Here is a 6004-nt window from a genome sequence, read left to right as displayed (position 1 = left end):
TATATATATATATAATATCCAATGAGTATATATATATATATATATATATATACTCATTGGAATCATATTTGTACCGCTACAGTTTGGTACTTAAAAAGTTACTTATTCATTAATCTCTTTCATAACTTAATACTTTTATACTTTTGCTGTTGATAAATATGCGTAGTTGATATATTCATAGTAATACTTTTGACACATTCTTTGAATTTTTTAAAAATAATATTTATATTATTAACGTGTCAGCAAGATCTTTTGTTTAACTAGTTTCACAATGGGGACTTTTTCCATAGCTATGAATAATATCATCTCAAATTAAGTAATTTCCTTGATGTCGTTATGCCAATTTCAGTAGTAGTTATTCAGCTAACCGCTTAAATAAATAATTAAAAAAAGTAAAGAACTAAATTTTACAATCATTTTTTACACAAAATTGTGTTCGGGTAAACGAGTTTTATAAAAGCGTTCAGAGAATTTCGATTCTGCGAAATAAAGTAATTCAGATATAGTGAAACAAGTAGAAAGTGAAATAAATATTAAAATGCAAATTTTTTACATGTCACCTCTGCCTAAAATATTGGGACCATATTTTGCAAATTGTGGTTTCCCGTTATTAGCAGGGTCACTAATATAAATTTGTCGGAGAAAAACTATATTTTTTCAGAGAAAGTGCATTGAAAAAAAAAGTACGGTAAAATTTACCACGTATCTGGATCTATGTGATCACCCAAAAATTGCTTTTTAAACTCCGAACTTAACTCCCGCTCTCTTGCTGCTAACCGTGGGTTTAATCCATCTTCAATTGATTCAGCTCTTGCTAAACTCACTACAGCCAAACGCACTGTGATGCCAATTGTAGAATCACATACACCAAAGAGCCATTACATTATGACCACCCTGCTAATAACATGAAGGACCACCTTTAGCCCTCAAAACTGCTAGCACCCGCCGTGGCATTGATACCACAAGGGGCTGATAGGTAGTCTGAGGTATCTGGTACCATGCGCTCACCAACTGGTCCTTCAATTCCCTCACATTGCGAGGGGGTAGCGTGGCAGCACGAATTTGGTTTTCCAAGTAGGACCACAAATTCTCCATTGGATTATGGTCAGGTGAATTTGGGGGCTAAGACATGACTTGAAAGTCACTGGAATGTTCCTCGACGATTCGACCCTTCTGACATGGTGTTGGTAAACACCATCTCCCGCCGGAAAAACTGTTGCCATGAATGGGTAAACCTGGTCTTCAACTAGCTTACTGACGTCAGGCACTGTTCTATGAGAATTATGGGTCCTAATATGCCCCATGAAAACATTGTTCCTGGGCGGGAAACCATGAAAACCTGGACGAGCCCATTGTTATAGATGGAGGGTGGTCATAATGTAATGGCTCTTCGGTGTATAACGTCCCACTTCCTTTGATTCTTGCAGAGAACTTATTAATGGAGCCTTTTTTCCCGTTTGTTATAAAACTGCTAATATTCCTTCCCCTTTTGGTTTTAAGTCCTTTTTAGCCCTATTTACAAAGTTAAATTCTCTTAAAGATCTTATAAGCTTTAATAATCACTGGAGTATTTACCATAATTCTTGTCAGTGGCTACTTGGCTACATCGGACAAACAAAATGCTCTTTAAAGTTTAGACTTCATGAGCATGACAGATATGTCCATTATCAAGAATACGTGAAATCATCAATAGCTGCAAATTGTTAGAATCTTGGGCATACATTCTATTTAGGCAAAGTCAAAATTATTTCCACTCCAGTCACATTAGCTTATCTCGATTCCCAGGAATCTTGTTTTATTCAAATGAATGCTGATTACCTAGTCAAAGATATTGGTTCCTCACCTCATTTCCATATTGCGTGAAAAAGCATTTTATCCAGATTTTCCCCTCTCGGCCACTATGTTTTTTTTTTAATTTTTAATTTTTTTTTCTCTATTAACTATTGTGTTTTTTCTATTTTTGTTTCTCGCCTTTGTTTTTCCCTTTCTTATTGTCAACTTTACGTTTTCTTTTTCGAATAACTTTTGTTTCTTTTGTTTCTTCTCATGTTATATTTATTTATTGACAAAACTGATTTTCAAACTTCTTGAAATTAATCAATATCCCACTAGTTTCAACAACGTCTTTTTTATTTTTGAACTTAGTTTATTTTGTAAACAAACTGGTTTTGGTGTGAAATGATTTAAGAAGAATCTAGAAACAAATTAGCTCTCACGGCTATAACAATGTTATTTGAATTTCACTAATATCAAATGTTATGTTTTTTGCCCTTCTAGGATATTGTGCTCAATATTTGAGGTTGAGATTAATTTTGAATTAATGAACTGTTGAAAACAGACAAATCTGTGAGTCTATTACAATTTTTTTAAATTACTCTTATTATCTTTACTCTATTTATGCTTTCAAATTAATTGCGTCTTAAAGATTTGAATTCTCCAAGTATCTCGGTTTTTTGCTCTCTTACATAATTAGCGTCTTTTTGATAAGATTAATTACTTTAAACTTAATTTTATCATTCTTGTAGCGTGATCATTCCTGCAAAAAGCTCACTTTATTTCAATGACATTTGTTTATATTGTCTAAATTTGCTTTGGATAAAGCTTCATAAAGACTGTGAAAAAATGCAGCCATAGCCAATGGAAGATTTTAATCATAGGCCATAGCACACAATAGTTCCATGACAAAAATTTACTATATAAAAAAAACATAGCATATACCAATTCAGTTTAAAATATGGTAAAATTTTACCATACATATAGCAAAAATTTGCCATACGCAAAAGAATCGAATTTGACGTACGCTTATGACAAAAATTTGCCATACGTTTATAGCAAAAGCTTATAGTAATATTTCAACACAGGCAAAAAACCATAGGGATATCCTAAGATATTTTTTACGACTAACCTACTGCAATTTCGTAAGGGCTTACGAAGTTTACGTTGAATCAAAATTATAAACACAAATATATGAATCATTTTTAATAAATTCTTTCAATGATATCTAACTTAACCCCTTCTTCACACCCAGGAGATTTTGTGGATCTAACTTCGTGGTCTTAAACAGAAACTTCTTTTTATTGCAGATTTGGGTTTTCCAAAAATGCAGCCCAATCTGACATACAGGGTGTTGCATCTTGCAACATAAAGATGGCGCAAAAGTTGCTTCAAATGGAGATATTTCAAGAAATACATGCCAGTTCGCATAAATAATAGTAGTCTTGCTGAATTTTTTGAGAATTTATCTGATGACACCAAATTAGATCCTCACCTCCTGGTGTAATACGTGAATACCAAGATGATGATCAATTTTGGCTTAATGATATAGGTTTATAATTAGTATTACTTCTAGAAAAAATTTCAATTTCTTAAGACTTAGTGACTTAGGTTATAATTGGCGGTTAATTGTTTTTTACCCCATTGCTGTCAAATTTGGCACTTTGCAACATTTGATCAGAAACATAGACGCAGAAACATAAGAAACACAAAGGAGACATTTTTCTCTTGATTGTACAATTTTTGAATAAATTGAACTATGGGTTTGTTTGTTTTTAAACAGCCTCGGAATGAAATTTCCATCGTGAGTCAAAAAAAAAATTTTTTTTTTTGGTTCGATGAAATTATTTTAAAGAAATTAAGGAAAAAAATCCTTGTTTATTCAGAGCTACGCTAAAAACATCCTCTCGTTAAATCTGAGATCTTATTAAATTAGGACTCTTAATACACAAGTTCTATTCTATTATTTAAGCTCGCTGTTGCTATACGAAAATCAACACAGAACAATTATTTATAAATACCAAATTACTTTATTCAATACTCATAAAAATCAGTACATAATAAATATTTAGCTTTGCCATCGCCGTCCTTTCGCCATTGTGTAACATCAATATTATATATATATATATATGAGTTCCATGCGTGTGCTGCTGTAACACGTGAATAAAACCACAGTTTACAACTCTCAATGCAGTATGAGTTCACTTTTAGTTTGTAGCAAAGAATGCAAGAGTTGTAAATTCTTGCCGTGTAAAATAATTACTTTGCAGTTAGCTTGAAAAAATAAACAGTCTTACAAATTATGAAAATGAAGTTTTTCATTAAATTATGAAGTTTTTCTTATAATGGGTCGAAAAATCTTGATGACAATAAAAATTGCTATAATAATATAATTATCTTTTTTCTAAACAAATAAAAATTTATAGGCATAAATTAAGAATAAAATTGTACAACAGAATGTTAGGAAAAAGGCAGCATTATTGAAAATATAGAAAATGAATAGCGGAAAGAAATTCTTACACTTAGAATAAAATTTTTTTACCTTGTATGCTACGCATATTTTAATAGGCAATATTTAAAATATTTCAAGCGAATAGTTTCTCAGTAATTGAACTTCAAAATGTAGGTTTTTTTTTATTTTTCGGGACATCGATTTCTTTCTGATTTTAAATATCTTTTCACATTGTATAATTTAAGAAGAATTTAAGCTTTCCCAACTTTTGAAGTTTTCCGTTATTATTAAATTTAAAAAGTAAAAAGAAATAATTAATGATTAATTTTTGCCTTTGGAATGACAGTGCCTTTTGGTATAGTTTTGTGCAAAAAGTTTTTGTTTGCTTTTTAACCTATTTTTAATACATAGAGTAATGTATACGAAACGCATAAGTTTCAACTGTTCTTATGAGTGAACTATCAGAACCATATTTTTCAGGCTTTGGTATTTCGAGGGTAAGAAAGCCGAATCAGACCAAAATTCTTTTATTTTTTTAGGTAAGTTATTCTTTCTTGCTTGATTTCCTAGCTTAAAATATTATTTGATTTAATTAATTATCTACCCAGGAAATGATTTAGATATTCTTACGAATTATTAAATAAAACGTTTTCCAAGTGTATCGTTTTTTGAAAAAACTGGAAAAAAAAGAAATCAATTATAAATTAAATAATTAATAATAAGAGAATATTGTAAGAATTTTCTTTCCGTTGCACAGAATCGATAAAACAGCAATTCACCATAATAAAACTAAATACTAAAAAAGTAATAGAATTTTTAAAAAATTTATTTTCTCATAAAAAATAATCAGATGAAGGACGAAAGTGTGAGTCCGAATATTAAAAACATTTTTGATTTTCATAAGTTTCTAAAAATGTTTAGCACCTATGTATTCAGTATGTTAGGAAATTCTTTTTTTGAAATCTATTTATGTAGTATATCAACGTGAAAGTGTTTTTACTTCATTACCTTCATTTAAATTTGCTGAATATATTTATTCGGTTTTTTAATAAATTATTAATTTTTCTTGATTTATTATTATCATTTTGAAGAAATCTTAATTCCATTTCAGGCTCAACAGTTTATGAATATTATAAATAACATGTGCAAATTCTTAAACTGTAGTAAATAGTAAAATAATCCAAACAGAAAGTTATATAAAAGAAATATATGAACTGGATCTTACTTCACAATGCATCTAACGTACACAGAACTAAATGTTAAACTTTGTAATTGCAGAAAAACTAAAAGAAAGATAAAAGCAGATTTTTAATGTGTAAAGATAATCTCACCAGATGCAAGATTTTAAAATGAATCTGTCTTTGAAAAAAATTATTCCTTATAATGCGTGTCGTTTTTTAACCATTTGCTTTGTTATGCATCCTTTAAACAAATACCGCAATATTTAGTAACTATCCTAGTCTGTCGTTATTGGTTTTTACATGAAAAGTTAAGTTTCTATTCAGTATTTTTAATTTTTTAGAGTTTACATATGCTTAGGTAGCATGTCTAAAGTATTTAGATTGCTTAGGGCTAACTGTAGTTTGCTAAAAAACGTATATTTTTCCCATTTCGATAACCGAAAACAGATTCTGCGAAATTCTATTGAATTTTGCTGTATTCTTACGTGAAAGAGATTGTCGATACAGAAAAATAAAACAAAGTATAAATTTTTATTTGAATCTAAACGTAGTCGTCTCCGTAGTAATATATATAAAATTATATATATATATATATATA

The sequence above is a fragment of the Parasteatoda tepidariorum genome, chromosome X2 (genome assembly GCF_043381705.1).
Source record: "Parasteatoda tepidariorum isolate YZ-2023 chromosome X2, CAS_Ptep_4.0, whole genome shotgun sequence".
NCBI classification, from domain to species: Eukaryota; Metazoa; Arthropoda; class Arachnida; order Araneae; family Theridiidae; genus Parasteatoda; species Parasteatoda tepidariorum.
Note: the sequence above shows the minus strand (reverse complement) of the source record.